This window comes from Nansenia antarctica (genome assembly GCF_963989245.1).
Source record: "Nansenia antarctica genome assembly, chromosome: 10".
NCBI lineage: Eukaryota > Metazoa > Chordata > Actinopteri > Argentiniformes > Microstomatidae > Nansenia > Nansenia antarctica.
Genome location: NC_137680.1, coordinates 25,580,184 through 25,599,370, shown reverse-complemented (window position 1 = coordinate 25,599,370; position 19,187 = coordinate 25,580,184). Strand labels below are relative to the sequence as shown.

General features: G+C 42.2%; 2 long non-coding RNA genes across 3 annotated transcripts; both read left to right on the top strand.

Annotated features, from left to right (window-relative positions):
* Positions 1–15,052: 15,052 nt before the first annotated feature.
* LOC308165836 lies at positions 15,053–16,820 on the top strand. Its single transcript, XR_013937680.1, has 3 exons — positions 15,053–15,136; positions 15,476–15,559; positions 16,774–16,820. It is a non-coding gene; the product is annotated as an uncharacterized lncRNA (long non-coding RNA).
* A 15-nt stretch (positions 16,821–16,835) lies between these two features.
* On the top strand, positions 16,836–18,532 carry LOC308165835. 2 transcript variants are annotated; one of them, XR_013937679.1, is made up of 4 exons: positions 16,915–16,947; positions 17,259–17,690; positions 17,897–17,965; positions 18,396–18,532. It is a non-coding gene; the product is annotated as an uncharacterized lncRNA (long non-coding RNA). The 2 variants fall into 2 exon arrangements; XR_013937678.1 differs by having other exon boundaries at positions 16,836–17,690.
* Positions 18,533–19,187: the final 655 nt, after the last annotated feature.

The window sequence follows — 19,187 nt, the reverse complement described above, 5'->3', positions numbered from 1 at the left end:
CAAAACACCCTGTCGTGATCTCAAGTCACAACCTATTATTTTTCTCCTATCAAACACAATGCTTCAGCGATCACAATATGCTGAAAAGTAACTTACAAATATTAATTACAATCTGTAAATAAATCAACTATTAAGTGAAAGGAATTAATGACTAGTTAGAATTATTCATTATATCATCATATACATTGATTTAAAACCTGTGGAGTCAATTATCTGTTATCAAAATATTAAACAAAATGAATGGTTATTCAGAATAGTTTTCATTAGACAGTCACAGACACTTGACCAAACCTGTGGAATCAATCAATTGTTTTGTGAAACAGACAATGAAATGATCTGAATAATTAATTCAATCAATTAGTATTTAAACAAGTAATGTAATATTCAACAGTCATTTACAAACATCATTCTATAAATGTTCTCTACAGATCTCTGTCTTCTATGCAAACAGGCAGACCGAGAGTCACAGAGCTGTTTTATCGATGGTCATAAATCTTCCTGTGTTCTGCTCAGAAAACAGATGTCTCACAGAACGACTGGCCTCTTTTCCTTTGAATCTATCAAAAGCCCACAATCTATCTTTACTTTTAACAAACTATGCTTAACTTTCGTGATTTCTGCAATCACAACTTTATTACAGAGAGAGATGAAAGGCAAGGAAGAAAAATGGAGGAAAAAGAATCTGTGTTCTCTAGTCTCTGCTGGGCTACGCCCTTAGTATGGAATGTGCTCCGGCTAACGCGCATGCGCCCGCTTTCCACTAGACTTGTGAATGAAAACTCAACAAATATCCCCAAACTACTTTAAAATACCCCAACGATCAACCCACTTTATCTCTATACCACTATAGTCTATGTGAAATGGATTTTAACTTTATCTTTTATGCAACAATCAAATTCAGGTTCCCTTTGTAGTAGAAAGGATTTTCAACTCCGTGTGTGCATGTGTGCTTTTTTGCAGCCCTTTTTTTTTTTTTTTTCTGAAATGAGACACACAGAAAGGGAGGGGATGGGCTCTACCCCACGGTTTTTCCTCGAAAAACCACGGTCTTCTCAAACAGAGCACATTCACGACTCCGCAATATCAAGATTATCTTTCAATGCAGTTAAACGTATTATTTCACTTTAATATTCTCTAATGCCTTTTTTCCACGGTCTCTCTCCCAAGAGAAATCTGAGCCTGTGTGTGTCTGTGTGTGTCAGCGTGCGTGTTTGTGCTCCGCTGACAAGGACAAAGGACCTCTTGTCTTCCAAAACAGACTTTACAGTCCAATTACACTTTTATCAAACAGGAATGCTCATTCCATACACATAATAACACATTCATCAGCTTCTCGCTAATCTTCACAATAACCAATATTGCCGACCCATTAACAAAACGTCTTCCGTTAATTTTCTGTCGACAAGCCTACACTTTTCATGTAGACACTACTAAAGTTCGTCTTCCTTTAGTACCAGGCTTACACACACACACGATATTTTCCCAATACAGTGCAATTTACACATTTATGTACAAATACAGATTTCTAAATCCGGCTCTTTAAATTCAATCCAATTGTAATTATCTTATATTTCTAACAGATACTCAACACAAATCTAAATTCTTTTGTTTAGCTTAAGATCATTTAATTACATCAAAGCTGGAAGTCTGACAGGGAGAGAGAGGGACAGAGAGACAGAGAGTGAGAGAGGAAGGGAACCAATTTGAGAAAGGCAGAGGGAGAGAGAGAGAGAGATAGAGAGAGAGAGAGAAAGGGAACCAATTTGAGAAAGGCAGAGGGAGAGAGAGAGAGAGACAGAGAGAGAGAGAGAAAGGGAACCAATTTGAGAAAGGCAGAGGGAGAGAGAGAGAGGGAGGGAGACAGAGAGAGAGAGAGAAAGGGAACCAATTTGAGAAAGGCAGAGGGAGAGGGGGAGAGAGAGAGAGAGAGAGAGAGAGAGAGAGAGAGAGACAGAGAGAGAGAGAGAGAGAGAGAGAGGCAGAGGGAGAGGGAGAGACAGAGAAAGAGAGAATGGTACTTACCTCCAGGCGCTGAATGAAGAGATGTAAAAATTGACGGTCACTATAATTACTTATAAGCTATTAATTAACTCGTGGGCTAGTCTCGCCATTATTTCGTATATATTTTGGTATCTGTTACTTACTAAAAATGAAGAAGAATTCTTGAGCAAATTTGAGCAAGACTTGTTTATTCAAAAAAGCAGGTTACACAGCATGGCCCCTTCAATGGAGCTGATGGTCCGAATCGGTCACAGGATGGATGTGAAAAAATAAAGAGGCCGAGTCCATCTACGTAGCGGACTTTATACCCTGTCACTATTATTTCGCTGAGCCAACTAAACAGAGTCCACGTTACTTTAATTTGGTTGAATACAAAGCATACCAGTGAGTAGGTGAGGCCATTCTCCGTCCTGCAAATAGGATGTCATTGTCTTATTCCAATGTAACCTATGTTATGGCCGTCTTGCTGACTCGACCCCAATGCAATTATCCTCCCATGATGACATTCCATCCTCTGCACATGCATTGTCAAAAGGCCACCGTGTGTCTCTCCTTATCTCTCCTAACAGAAACAACACAAACGGACGGTTATCTAGTGAATAGGGGAACGAATCAGATAAATGACAAATATGTTTCTGCCCTCAAGCAAGCCCTGGATGAGTAAAGTGGGAGTCAAACAGAGTCTCCTACTATGTTGCTTTCACTACGTGGCCGTCGGGTTGCCATGGCTACGTCATATGAAAATACACTACACTACCTCAACTCCCGAACGAAGACCTTCATGACGCTTGCAGACGCGGCCACAACACTCTGAGAGTTGGGTATCCATGTCCGGCTCGACGAGCGGGAGAAACTCCAGGCGAAGCTAATGCAGAGCAACCGGTCTGGGACTTCAGTCTCAAACCGGACGAATTTGATGACCAACGCTGATTTGCAGAACATTCTCAATGGTGAATATGGCCATTGAAGAGTGAATGAAACAACAAGAGTTGTGAGTACTGATACTAGGAGATATGATGATAGGAACGTGACAAGATGCACTATGCAATGAACATATATTTTGGCTAGTTTTGTAATGTTATGATTTAAAGTTAATCAATAAGAAACTGTTCTCCTCACTCGAGGGGCTTTTTTCTTTTCCTCTTTTAGATTTTTTCACAAGGCGACTTATCAGCGTAGGCTATAGTTGCGACACATACCCGGAGAGAACGGTCACAACGGTTCTTATTCTCCACAATGGTGGACGTTCTATGTTATTCCCCTTACTATGCAGTCACATAAGGGGCTCTGTTATCACGGGTACAAGTCTACATTTTTTGTATTTTATAAAAAATAAAAAATAAATCTGAGTGGGGCAGTCCCACTCATATTTTTCATTTTTATTGACAGTTTCAGTGAAGATTTAGACAGGAAGGATGGGTGAGAGAGAGAGGAGGGATGACATGCAGGATATGTCCCCGGCCGGAGTCGAACCGGGGACCCCGCGGTTACATGGTCAGCGCTTAACCCGCTACGCCACCTAAGCGCCCCCCATTTTTTGTATTGTTAACTTTGATGGACACAATCATGGGATACTTGTATCCACATGGATAAATTGACAGTTGTGAGTTATAATGTCCATGGATTAAACCATCCCATTAAAAGGAAGAAAATACTTTCTCAGTTAAAAAAAATGCAATGTTCAATTGCTTTACTACAAGAAACTCATTTATCAGAGAGTGAGCACATCAAATTAAGAAGGGAATGGGTTAACCTAGCATATAGTACCCCATATGGGAAAAAAAGAGGAGTGGCTATTTTAGTTAACAGAAATTTGGCCATTAGTGCAGAGAAGGTGATACAGGATAAATCAGGGCGGTATGTCATGGTCATTGGGACCGCTGGAGGAACTGAGGTATCTTTATTGAATGTATACGCTCCAAATGAGTGTGACCCAATGTTCTTTAAAGAAATAGCTAACATCATTGCTGGCAACTCAAAAGGGATACTAATAATAGGAGGGGACTTTAATGCCGTGCAGGATGGGAAAATGGACAGGATGCCCAATGAGAAGGGAATTCAGTGACCCAAAACAAAAGCATTGAATAACTTTATGTCCGAATTGGGTCTTACGGATCCATGGAGAACCAAAAACCCAGGGGGGAAGGATTTCAGTTTTTTTTCTAACGTGCACAATAGCTATTCAAGGATGACTTTTTCTGTCTCCCCCAACAATACATGTATAAAGTAAGAGAATGCACCATTGAACCTATAACTCTGAGCGATCATGCACCCATTGTGCTGAAAGTAGATCTAGGCTTGCATTCCTTTTTCAGATACTGGAGGTTAAATGTATCACTGCTAAATAAGTCAGAAACAGTGGAAGAATTAAGTAATACTCTAAAAGAATATTTTGAGATAAATGAAAATGGCGAAGTTAATCCTTCAATTTTGTGGGAGGGGGCAAAAGCAGTTATCAGAGGAAAAATCATACAGATATCATCAAAAATAAAGAGACAGCGACTTGAGGAACAATTAATTCTGGAAAACAAAATAAAGCTCCTAGAGACACAACACAAAACCACAAGAACAAGTAACATTGCTACAGAACTTAAGGAGGCAAGAAAAGCCTTAGACAAACTCTTATCATTGAAGGCAGAAGGGGCTTTAAGATTCTCCAGACAGAGATACTACGAGATGGGGAATAGGGCTAGCCGCCTTCTAGCTTTCCAACTTCGTTAAGCCCAAGCCAATCGCACTGTCTCCAAAATCTGTCACCCTACACAGAACAAAACAGTGTCTCAACCCAAAGAGACAGCAGATGCCTTTGCATCATTCTACCAAAATGTATACAAAGATCCCAGACAACAAACATCAGCAGAGAATACTGAGACCTTCCTCACCGGTTTAAACCTCCCCACATTATCAGAAGAAGCATTAAAACAGATGATAGAACCAATTACGGAAACAGAAATAAGAGATGCAATAAAAAAAAGTTAAAAGCAACAAGTCTCCAGGGGTTGATGGATTTCCTGGAGAATTCTATAAATGCTTCGTAAATGACTTAGCGCCCATACTAACTAAGGTGTTTAGCTACTCCCTCTCCAAGAACAACCCTCCAGAGACATGGTCACAGGCCATTATATCTGTAATTCATAAAGAAGGGAAAGACCCAACTCTATGTGAAGGATACAGACCCATCAGTTTGTTATGCAACGACCAGAAATTACTGACAAGTATTTTAGCATTAGCATATTACTACTTTGATAAACCCAGATCAAACTGGATTCATCCCCAATCGGCAGGGTGCTAACAATATAAGAAGAACCCTAAACATCATTACTTGCGCTAAAAGAAACAAGCAAACATCAATGTTAATAAGCTTTGACGCACAGAAAGCATTTGACACCGTGAATTGGGACTTTTTATACAGCACACTATCTGCAATGGGATTTCACCCAGAATTTATAGATTGGGTCAGAGTTATTTACAGAAATCCAAAATCACGTGTCAGAGTAAATGGATGCTCTTCTGGGTTCTTTGACTTACAAAGAGGGGTGAGACAAGGGGACTGTCTTAGCCCCCTGCTGTTCGCTATAAATATTGGACCCCTGGCAGCGTCTATAAGACAGAATGAGGAAATAAAAGGCATAAAAGACATGGGAAACAAGGAACACAAGATTTCTCTTTATGCGGATGATATCCTGACTTATGTAAGTGACCCGGTCCTTTCGGTCCCTGCGCTGATAGATACCATAAAGAAATATGGAGAACTCTCTGGTTATCAGATCAACCAATCAAAATCAGAGGCAATGATGTTGGTTGGACATTGGCCAAAGCAATTGTCAGGTAGGCTTGACTTCCACTGGTCGCAGGGATTTAAATACTTGGGAATTATTATAACAACAGACTTATCAAAATTGTTTAAAGCCAACTATGGGAAATTGATGGGCCACATAAAAGAGGACCTTGCAAGATGGGAAATCCTACCACTCTCCTTGATAAGAAAAATAGAAAGTATAAGAATGAACATTTTACCAAGGTTGCTATTCCTCTTCCAATCACTACCTATTTATGTTCCTGTTTCCACCTTCTCTGTATTGGATAAATGGTTGTCCAGGTTCATTTGGCAAGGCCAACGACCCAGACTTAAATTTAAAAGACTACTCTGCACAAAAGAAAGAGGAGGTCTGGACCTACCTAGCCTGAAAAAATATTACTGGGCAGCCCAACTCAGAGCAATGATTGCGTGGATATTAGGGGTGCAACGGTTCAGTTGGCCCACGGTTCGGTACGGTTCGGTATTTTGGGTCACGGTTTTCGGTACGGTTCGGTTCAGAAACAAACGTTCCAGACCAACTCGACCTCTGACCAAAGGCCGCGTTCGAGGCATTCACGTGGACGCTCCGGCGCTCTCAGAGCTAATTTACGAACGCGGCCAAATTGATCTCGCCATAAAGCTTAAGCGTACAGTGGGCTTCCTGTATAGATTTAAATCGTGCTTTTCCTTGGCTTCCAGAAAACGTCTTGTCTCCGCCCTTTTCCTTTCACAATTGGATTATGGTGATACAGTATATAGGTTTGCTTCTCTGTCCACTTTATCCAAGCTAGACCCCCTGTATCATTCGGTTCTAAGATACATCACCAATAGTGCCTTCAGGACCCATCACTGTACACTGTATAGTCTGGTTGGATGGCCATCTCTTTCTGTCAGAAGGCTCCAACACTGGTACACTCTTGTGTTTAAAATCATCTCTGGCTTCTTAACGAATTATCTGGGCCTGAAGTTCATCCCTATACCGAGTGGCTCGGGTCTCAGGTCTCGTAGATGGCTACAATACAAGGTGCCACTTATCATGAACAATGTTGGAAGGGCAAGCTTGTCTTATTATGGCCCTTGGTCTTGGAATGACCTACAGACTACTTTTAAATTAGAGGCCCTTATTTCCATAAGTATCTTAAAGCGTAGATTAAAGGATGTGGTCACCGCTCGCTGTACCTGCTTTGGTTAGACTTCTCAATGTTTTAATCACCTTGTAAATACCCCTACCATTGTTTGTCTATTGTATTGTTGCCACTGTCTTATGTCCTGTCTTGTTATCTGAACTGTTTTTTTAAGCTACTATTTTGACCCTGTCTTGGCCAGGTCTCTCTTGTAAAAGAGGTTTTAATCTCAATGTGACTTCCTGGTAAAATAAAGGTAAAAAAAAAAAAAAAAAAAAAAAAAAAACGAAAACCGAAAACCGTCACGGTTCACTAGTGAATTGAGCCGTGGAACGCAAACCGTACCGTCCGTAAAAAAACCGAGAACCGTTGCACCCCTAGTGGATATCCCAAGACACTGACACTATATGGGTGGGAATGGAGCAGAGTGAATGCCCAAATGTACCTTTACATTCAATACCATTCTTAAACCAAGACATATGGGGGGAAAAGAAAATTACAAATGTATGGAGCAAAAACACTTTACAAATATGGTCAATTGTGAGGAAAAAGCTACAACTTCCCATGGCCACTTCCAGAGCTATAATGATAGCAAACAACTGTGAGTTTCCTCCAGCTAGGTTAGACAAGAGATTCCTGAAATGGAAGGAAAGGGGTTTAGTGGTTCTGGACCAGCTATTTGACAAAGCAGTCCTCAAATCATTTGAACAACTCAAAGAGGAATATGACTCACCAAATCAAGACTTCTATAGATACTTGCAAATTAGACACTATTTACAAAATCACCAAGAATGGGAACAGCTCTGCTCATTACCAACACAACTAGAACACCTCTTTATATTAACAACTAAAGGAACAGTGAAGACAAAGTTCATATCACGTATCTACAAGATATTGCAGGAAGAGTTAAAAGAAGATAACTTAGATATTAAAGAAAAATGGGAACTAGAAATGAACACAATCATTTCAGATGAGCAATGGGAGACTTCATGCAGTCAGGGACATACTGTGTAAGGTATCCAATAGTCCAAACTGGAAGGAATTTGGATGGAAAATTAAAATGAGATACTTTTACACTCCACTTATAACATCGAAATTGAGCACCACCTCAGATCATTGCTGGAGGGGTTGTGACATGGTTGGAGATCACACGCATATATTTTGGGACTGCCCAAAGATATTAGAATACTGGCAAAATATACAAAGAGACATTAAAAAATGTCTCTCTATAGATCTACCTCTCGAACCATCACATTTCATATTAGGGATACTCCCAGCTGATCTTGAAGAAAACAGCCAAACATACCAACTGAGAATCCTTCTCTTAATAGCTAACAAGGTAATCACAGCCTCCTGGCTGAAGCCACACCCCCCAACAGTTATACAATGGAGGGAAAGAATCCAACAAGTCTACAACATGGAACGTACAACAGCACTATTGAAATTAAAATTAGACACATTCCTTAATAGATGGTCATCCATCGCACTACTTTTCATTTGATCTGACTGATATGCAGATGTTTTTTTTTTTCTTCCTTTCTTTTCTCTTACCGTTGTTGTTATTGTTGCTGTTGTCACACTGCTGTTGTTGTTGATAATGGTGATAATGACTATGTTTATTGGCTGTTGTGGTTGTTAATGCCAGCGATGAAAATAGGGATTATTTTTGTTGTTGTTGTTTGTTTTTTCTTCTTTTACTTTATTGTTATTATTTATTTTTAAGAAAGATATTCATGGACTGTTATTCTTTTGCGACTTACCCTTGACACCTTTATGTAACATCAATATGTTGTGACATATTGTTTGACTGCACTTGATAAAAGACAATTATAATAAAAATGTAAAGTAAAAAATAAATAAAATTAAATTAAAACCCTCTGCTAGAAATCTTGGTGTTGTGTTTGACCAAAATCTGAACTTCGACCATCACATCAAGAAATTGGTTCAGTCTTGTTTTTTCAGAAACATTGCCAAAATCAGATCAGCACTGCCAAAGAATATTATAGAGCAAATCTATAAATCTATAAATAAATCTATCTATAAATCTATAAATCTATCTATAAATCTATACATCTATAAATAAATCTATCTATAAATCTATAAATAAATCTATCTATCAATCTATAAATCTATCTATAAATCTATAAATCTCTATAAAAAAAAGCAAATGCTTTTATCTCTTTTTTTCCTGCTTAAGTGATTCCGCAATTGCTCGACTCCAACTAGTTCAGAACTCAGCTGCGAGGCTTTTGACATACACCAAACGAAAAGAGCATACCCCATTCTAGTCCACTTCCATTGGCTTCCCGTACGTTTTAGAATACAATTCAAGATCCTCCTGATCACCTTTAAGGCCCAGGATGGCATGACACCCTCCTATATTTCCGATCTTTTATTAATACAACACATTCGTCTGCGTAAGCGTACGTCCGCGAGAGTGTGTTGGGCAGGTCATAGGTGTAGATATTATAGAGGAGGGGGGCCAGGACCGATCCCTGAGGGACGCCGTTCTTGAGGCGTCGAAGCCTGCTTAGCTGTCCGCAACCGGTGGTGAGGGTAAAGCTGCGATTACGGATGAGCTCCATGATCATTCTGACCATGTGCCTGTCCAGCAGCAGGCGGAGCAGCTTGCAGGTGAGGCCGCGATGCCATACGGTATCGTAGGCACGTCAGGTCTATAAAGACGGCCCCGGATGTCTTTTTTGCCGAAAAGCAATCCTCGATGTCTTGAGTCATCAGGGTGACTTGATCTACGGTCGACCTCCCGCGTCGGAACCCGGCCTGCTCACATGGGAGCAGAGGGTCGACAATTGGTTCAATGGGGGCGTAGATGAGACGCTCGAGGATCTTGAAGGGGATGCATAACAGAGAGATGGGACGGTAACTCTTAGGGTCCCCTTCAGGCTTATTCGGTTTAGGGATCGCAACAACTAGGGCTCTTCGCGAGATTTTGGGGATCTTGAGTTGGCGCAAACAGGAAGTGTGGAACGCTCTCAGCCAGGACTTCAAGGCGGGTGCGGCATGTAGAATAAGCTCCGGGCAGATGGAATCAGCTTTCCCTGGCTTTAGATCGTCTGACCAACGGCTTTTGTCCCACGGTCCAGGCTCAAAACAAAGGGTGGCCGTGCTTTTACTGTTGTAGCTCGAACATTATGGAATCGCCTCCCCCTCACTGTCAGGTTAGTTGGGTCTGTACCACTTTTTAAAAAACTTTTAAAAACCCACTTATACAGAATGGCATTTTCATAAGTTGTTTTCTCTTTTTACTTCTGATATTTGTATTGATTTTATCATTCGTTAATTTGATCATTTGATCATTTGATCATTTGTTTTATTGCTTGTGTGAAATGCTTGTTAACTTTTTATGAATTACGCTGGCTGTTTATTTGCTGTGTTATGCAATATTCTACCAAATGTACTGTGAAGCACTTTGTGACTGCTGTCTTAATAAGTGCTATACAAATAAATAAAAGTAGAGTAAAAGTAATACACACCCATACACACCCCATACACACCCATACATTCCATACACACCCCATACACACCCCATACACACCCATACACTCCATACACACCCCATACACACTCCATACACACCCATACACACACCCATACACTCCATATACCCCCATACACACACCCATACACTCCATACATAGTTCCATGGCTCAGTTCTGCGATCAGATATGGCTCCTCCTTCTGCAGGATTTCCAGGAAAATATCTTTGACTCTGGTGCCGCCTGTCGTCAATGCGCCATTGTAGAGCTTCCTCATCTGGTCCTGGGAGGTGCGTTCAGCCAGGACGTCACGGTGCTGCTCCCCGCTGATGACCCTCTTTTCCAGGAGTTCCTCCAAGATGTGGCTGACACTGTCCTCGTCCAGTCTCTGGATCAGCTCTGCCCGGTGGAGGTCCACAAAGTCCTTTTGTCTTTAACAAAACAACAAACACGGTCGTGGTTTTCAGCAAAACTGTTTGAAAAAGCAAAATAGTAAACGCAACAAATCTCAAATTGTATGGCTTCCTTTGGAAACCTGAATACAACAATAAGGCCTACACACCCATACACACCCCATACACACACATACACCCCATACACACACCCATACACCCCATATACACCCCATACACACCCATACACACCCATACACCCCATACACACCCCATACACACCCATACACATTCCATACACACCCATACAAACTCCATACACACTCCATACACACCCATACACACCCCATACACACCCATACACATTCCATACACACCCATACAAACTCCATACACACTCCATACACACCCATACACACACCCATACACACCCCATACACACACCCATACACACCCATACACACTCCATACACACTCCATACACACCCATACACACACCCATACACACCCCATACACACTCCATACACACACCCATACACCCCCATACACACCCATACACACTCCATACACACCCATACACACCCCATACACACCCATACACACCCCATACACACCCCATACACACCCATACACACTCCATACACAATAAGGGCTACACCCATACACACACCCATAAACACTCCATACACACTCCATACACACTCCATACACACCCATGCACACCCATACACACCCATACACACCCATACACACCCATACACACCCATACACACTCCATACACACCCATACACACCCATACACACTCCATACACACCCATACACACACCCATACACACCCATACACACTCCATACACACACCCATACACACCCATACACACTCCATACACACCCATACACACTCCATACACACCCATACACACCCCATACACACCCATACACTCCATACACACTCCATACACACCCATACACACCCCATACAAACCCCATACACACCCATACACACCCCATACACACCCCATACACACCCATACACCCCAGTAACTGTACTCAAGCGTGTGATGGACCCGCCCCTTATCCATGCCTCAGGTCTCTGATCAGATATGGCTCCACCTCCTCCAGGATTTCCAGGAAAATATCTTTGACTCTGGTGCCGCCTGCCGTCATTGGGCCATTGTAGAGCATCCTCATCTGTTCCTCGGTCGAGCATTCAGCCAGGACGTCCCGGTACTGCCCCTCAGTGATGACCCTCTTTTCCAGGAGTTTATCCAAGAAATCCAAGATGGAATGGACACTGACCTCGTTCACTCTCTGGATCAGCTCTGCCCGGTGGAGGTCCACAAAGTGCTGGCCTGAGGAGGAGACAAGACAGGAATATTGTATTGAGAGGATGAAATGAAGTGAACTTGAAGTGAACCACAAGTGAAGCATGACTTGCTTATGCTATGAGGCTAACGATAAGTAGGCTATTACAATTAAACAAAACACTCTTTAACAAACCTACAGGACTTACTTTTCCTGGGCGTATTTTGATCGACAGGAGTATCCAAGACAGTAACTACCAGTGGGCCTGAGTTTCCACCATCATGATTAGGGCCAATGTAGAAAAATGGATAGAGTGTCTCAGTGAAGGTGACGCCAGTGAAGGAGTAGATATGAGACCTGTTGTCCACATCAAAGAAGGAGACCTGACCCTCCTCATAATCTACAAACACCCCCACCTTCTGGGGCTCCTGAGGGAGAGAGAGGAGGACATCGTCAGGGTGAGTGAGAGCCTTGTACTGCCCATCCTTCAGCCACACAGTCCAGAATCCATTATCAGGCCTATGTGAGATCTCATTCTTGCTGATAGTCTCTCTGGCCACACCTACAGTCCAACAAGTCTTGTCCTTCACCTGCACCTCATAGTAGAATCTCCCTGAGGAAAAGCCCTCCTTCCCCAGGACACCGACAACACCATCAAACCTCTTTGGGTTTTTAGGGAGGTACTGCTGTGTACCTTCCAGTTTCACTTGTTTCCTATCTTCAGACAGGACGAGATATTCATATGCTGTATCAGGGTCCAGCGTCACGTCCACAGCGTGTTGTCTGACCATTTCAAAATTTGGTATCCACCTTGTTCTCATTTTAGCTATTTTAGCAGTGACATCATCAATGACCGCCTCCTTCTGACCAATGACAGCATCCTTCTCAACAATGATACGATCTGTCTTGGATCTGTTCCTGGACATGAGTAAAACTAATCCAATCACAGTGAGACCTCCCAGAGTGAAGAACACAGAGAACACAGCAAAGGCCGCTTTCCAGGGGTGTGTGTGGTCAAACAGCTCATTAGGGACGTGACACTCTGTCTCCAACATCTCATTGGTCTGCTTGTGTTGAACTATACAGGTGTACTTGTAGGTGTTTGTCCCCTGTACAATGACATGTCGTTTGACTGTGTAGAGTCCCGCACCGTCTCTATGTGTCTCTGGAGGTCCAGCAGAGAGAGGGACTCCTTCACTGTCCTTCCACACCATCTCAGGCTCAGGGTGCCAGCCTCTAGATTCACACAGCAGACCCATCCCCCCCTCTCTGTGTCCCTCAATGGAGACCACTGGCTGGGACCCTACAGCTTTAACATTGAGTTGAATAGGAGAATCATCATACCAGATCGGGGACTGAATAAGGCATTTATAAGTTCCATCGTCAGTAACTTGGACATTAGACAGCTTCAAGGAGGTGTTGCCTCTCTTCAGTTCCTCTTTAAACAACGATGTCCTTCCCCTGTAGGACCAGAACTGATCTGAGTTCTGGTCTCTGCCGTCAAGGTAAAGATGGACACGAGGGTCTGAGAGTAAGAGTTTAAACCAGTCCACTCTCATGTCCTCAGCACTGGTGTTGGGTTTGAGGTGACAGGGCAGGATGATGTCATCACCAGGCGTAGCATCAACACGTGAGGGAGTGTGAACCGTAAACTGGATAGAGCCTGCTCTCTGTAGGAGAAACAGGAGAGTCCACAAACACGCTGATAGAGTCACCATCATTCCTGCAAGAGACAATCAAATCAAATTAAATCAAAATTATTTATAGAGCGCCTTTCGTGCAAAATTCTAATGCTTAACAATATAATGAAAATACCAAAATACAATGAAAATAAACGGTAATATAAGAAAATACAAGAATACAGTGAAAACAAACGGTAATAAGGAAATAAGAGACATGGGGCCCTATTATGCACTTCATAAGTCTTAAGCAATAAGACGAGGCGGTAGATCTAAACTTAAGACGTGGAGGCGTGGTCAAGGCCACTTTGCTATTATGCGTGCGGTAGTGGGCGCCTAAAACCCGGCGCTAAGCCCAGAAATTAGTCATGGGTGTGTTTTGGGCGTCTTCTCAATCAACCCAATCAGCGTGCCAGGTGCCATTCCCTTTAAGAACCGGCTGCGTTAAGTCATTAGCGCTATGCTATTATAGAAGTCCTAAGAAGGAGGTCAGCGCGCTTCTCTGCAGAAGAAAGTAACAAGCTTGTGCATGAGGTCAAGGCTCGTCAGTTCGCAATCTTTGGAACGGCGCGAAATCCTCCCCGAGCCGAGGTGGTGTGAAACAGGCGTGGGAAGAAGTAGCAGCGGCCGTGTTTGAAAACGTGCATGAAGTCTAGCTCCTAAGAACTTTTCAAACCACTTCTTAGCGCTAGGCGCAAACTCAGATCGCATAATAGCAGGGGCGCCTAACGCACTTCATTAACATATGAACACTCCCACAATGAGTAATATATGCACAGGAGTCTTACGTCTTATGTGTGGGCGCCTAGGGACACCTGCATAATAGCCGTAGCGCGTATGAAGCGCATAATAAGGGTGGCGGTAGGTCTTAACCTGGCGGTGCGTCTTAATTAAGACTTAAGACGGCAAGTTAAGAAGTGCATAATTCATAGCTTTCATGTGACGTCACAGCATAGTGGAAACGCCCACCTGACGGGCAAAAGGCACTTTTTGCAGGCAAAACCCACGGGCAAAACCCACTTTTTGCGGGTTAATAACTTTGATTTCCCGTGGGTTAGGAAAATAATTCCAACGTGTCCGGAAAGAGGAGAAGCCAGGGAATCGAAACGTTTTTGAATGGAGTCGATCCTCCACATCTGCGCGCATCAAATCCATCACCCGGAAATGTGTTGGACCACGTCATCGTAAGCGCGTCGGTAAAAGAAACCGCGAGAATCCGCGAGATTTTGAAGATAGTTCGCTACAATTCGATACAGAGGACTACCAATCTCCGTTCGCTACAATACAATACAGACGACGAAGAAGAAGAATTACAAGTACAATGGCAAATGCAGCTCAGGTGAGAATTTCGAAATATTATTAATGAACATGTTATAGTTTTCATATATGTATTTATTATTTAGGTTGTTGCATGTGTAGGTAGGTAGGAAACCAGGTAGGAAACGCTTGCCTCAGGCTGATTGACCAAATGGCTACTATGAAGGTATGTTTTTTTCAAATCATTTATGCAGGAAATGTTTATACTAAGGATAGTTGATTGTTGAAGTGCCTGGATGAAAAGGTAATGTTGTGGCTTATATGCCTTGTTGTGATTTTAATAGATAGCTGGAACCCAGCCATATGTTTTACGTACCATTTTCTAGCATTGACTAATTTTAGATGCACTTGAATTCTACAGGGAAAGGCGGTTTTCATTGCTGACCTTCATGTAACCTCAACGTGGGTCCATTCCCACAACTGTGATCCCATGAGCCATTTCCCAGTAAGTCAAATGATTGAGCCGGTATTTGAATAAGATAAACAGCTATGTAGACAACATTGTATCCAGCATTACAATTGGCATGCCCTTCATGGGACATCAGCACATTAGCTGTGTTGGTCCTAAATACCTAAAACTAAGCCAAAAAAAACACTACATGTCTGAGAAAGGACTTCATCAAATTATCATGTAATTCATAATCATGCACACCCCAGTTAAGTGTTGGATAAAAATGATAAATGCAGTACATGGTTTTGAACAGGAACATGCTGATCAGAAGGATGCCCTTATCCTTCCACTGTGGGTTCCAGGCCACTTTGTCCTGTGTGTAAGTGTACTATACCCATATATATATATATACAGAGCATAACTTTATATGCAACATATGACATCCACAGTAGTAGATTATAAAGACATACAATGTAGTTGAGCATTTCTCAGCTTTAATCTTCATATGCCATTTGCTTGTGAGTTTGTGTCTATTGTATTACCCCCAAAGTGTCCTTTTTGCTTATTGTCCAGAATGCGTTATTCCCTGTAGGTAATGAGGCCACACCAGAAAGAAATTTTCTTTCTAGATTCGCAGTATTTCAAAACTCCAAGGGGATTCACCTCTGAAGCCTACAGAACACTATTAAGGTTGCCCCAAATATTTTTTGCTCTGGCAGTCACGTTCCCCTGACCTGCCTGGCGGTCACGTTCCCCTGACCTGCCTATGAACTTTGTCCTGGCGGTCCCCTGACCTGCCTATGATGTTTGTCCTGGCGGTCCCCTGACCTGCCTATGATGTGTGTCCTGGCGGTCACGTTCCCCTGACCTGCCTATGATGTTTGTCCTGGCGGTCCCCTGACCTGCCTATGATGTGTGTCCTGGCGGTCCCCTGACCTGTCTAATGTTACTGCCATTTCTAAAGACTTGTGTTCAATCAGGAGGCATTGTGGCAATGCATGCATTATGTACTGATTGTTTGTCCAACATTCAGAAAGGATTGGCTTCCCGAAAGCTGGAGTGGACTTAAATAGACACATTTCCAATACAAGGAAAGAGAGACACAGAGAAATCCTCCTCATTGAACTTTTGCAAATAAGCATGATCGACCGACTTGCATGGTGTGAAGTGGTTCTGAAGCAGCAGTGGTACGAATGTTGTTCCTTTTTTCTCTCCTGTAGGAGGTGTGTACTTCTTTGTTTGACTTAGTTTTATTCTTGGTTGCCCAGGGGTGTTGCTGAGAAAATTGTTGCGGGATCCTGGACAGAGAAGACTGGTCTGGATTTGGAGGTATTGTTTGAATGTTACTATCATATTATAGCTATAGTCATAATTACCTACTATTCTCTAACTAACTTTTCTGGCAGACCAGTGGCAATGACTGTGGTGTCTTCATGATAATGGTGAGTTATGGTAATGCCACCAAGTGATATGGCACACTTGATTGTTCCTTAAAACCATCAAAAAAATGTGTAAATGTATGTAACAATGACTGACCACCACTTAGACCTGACCAACATTCAGTTTGTGCATTTGCAAATAAAAAGGTGTGCAATAAAAGGTATTAAGGAACATTCATGTGTGCAGACCTCTCATATCACTTTCCTATGGAGTTATCAGCCATGTACATTTCATTGGATGTGTGTGACTACCTTCTCACTGAGTTATAAGCTGTCACATGGTAATCTTGTCTTTGTGTCTTTTCTCATTACAGTATGCCTGGTATTTCGCCATGGAGGCTACCTTTGACTTCAGCATTGTAAGTATTAAGAAAACAAGAACCCATTATATCAATATGCTATAAGACTTTGAATGCAAATTGAGTAACTGCTCTTTCTTTAGGATGACATGTCTCTCCTGAGAAGGTGGTGGTGTATTGTCCTGGTGGAAAACATTGGGCTGGAAGGGTATGCTGCAGTGCTACAAAAATAATAATTGTATTTGTACATTTATTATCAAGAGGACTTTGGGGTAACACCTGGCCCTACAATTCAACCTTCCGGTGAAGATAATGTGTGTTAATTTCAGATATGGAAGGAAGTTTGCTCACTTTAGTGAGGAAGGCAGAGCGACCCTTCACGACAGTGTCCCACCTGTATTCAGGACCTATTCAAGTGTTAAAAGGAGTCATGCAAGCAACACCATGGTCAGTGCATCTCTCACAAGTATCTATGACCGTGTGCCTGTTTCTGAATGGGCTACTGCTCCTAAAACACATACTCCATGCAACTTTATGGCACATGCAATATGTTTAGTGGTACTGTGTCATTCTGAATCCAGCCTGGATCTCTTTTTGAAGTAGTTAACCCTTTCATGTAAAACATACTGGCAATAATGGTGGACTCTGTACAGATGCCACTGGACACTGACGAGGACCACACATACTTCAAGAGGCCTTACAGCTTTCCTCCTAAAGAATTGGTTAGTGTGAATGAAGTTTATTGCATACAAACATACTATCCACCATTCACAGCTGTACACATAGTCATGCTTATGTGTGTATCCTGTTACCAGGGACAAAGATGTCAGAAGCCTGGAAAGTGAAACCACACTTTCTATCAGGACACTTGAGGTAGAATGATCAAGGAAAGAAAGTGACTCATTCAGTACTTAACTGCACCTTTTCATTGTAACATGGTTAAGCACTGTATTATTATTTTAGGAAAGGGCTCAACAAGTCCAACACCAACGAAGAGTGACCAATGACTTGTTAGTGCATTGCATTTGCAATGCATTTTGGAAACATGAGGAGAGTGCTAATACAAATTCCATGACAGTTTGCAACCACTGATGAATGTGAGTTTCTTAAATTAATTATTAATCACTTCTTTATAACATTTTGTCTCAACAGTGAGAAGCAGCTGTCTCACCATTATATGGTCGAAAATGTGAGAAGAAAAGGAAGCTGAAAGACCATAGAGACAATGTTGAAAGAGCACTTGGGCTAAAGTGCAATCAGCAATGATGTCTTGATTGAAGCACATTGAGTCGTATCTTGTGAGATGCGCTATACAAATAAAGCTTGAATTGATTTGATCCCTTGTACACTTTTTTTGGGCATTTGTGTTGCAACACACCTGTACATTCTGCACTCTACCCTGTTAGGCCCTTATTTTACTCTAGACAGAAGGGTTGTAACACTTGTTATTAATTCCATTTGGTATACCTCATAAACTTTCTTGCATTTCTGGTGTTTGCATTTTACATATTCTAAATATATGCTATCTACATGTCGCACTGGATGGGGTTATTGCTGTTGACTCATCAGAAAGTAAAGACTAATTCACAGAGTGTATGAAGATTCCAGTAAGGGTTTTGTGAAGGAGCCCTAGTGCTGTTGACATCAGAAATAGAATGTTTTATTTAGCTCATCAGTGTGCACTCAGCACCATGGACACCTCCAGCCCAGCACCTTGCACCACGGTTCCTGCCCTGCTCCATGGATTACAACGATGATCGCCTGACCCTTGCCTGACTCCACCAAGTCCTTTGCCTGACCCCTCAAACCTGTTTGACCTAATAAAGTCCCACACCTGGGGTCATTGACATTCTTTTATTTATATACAGTTAGGTCTGGAAGTATTTGGACAGTGACACAATTTCCATAATTTTGTCTCTGTATGCCACCACAAAGGATTTGAAA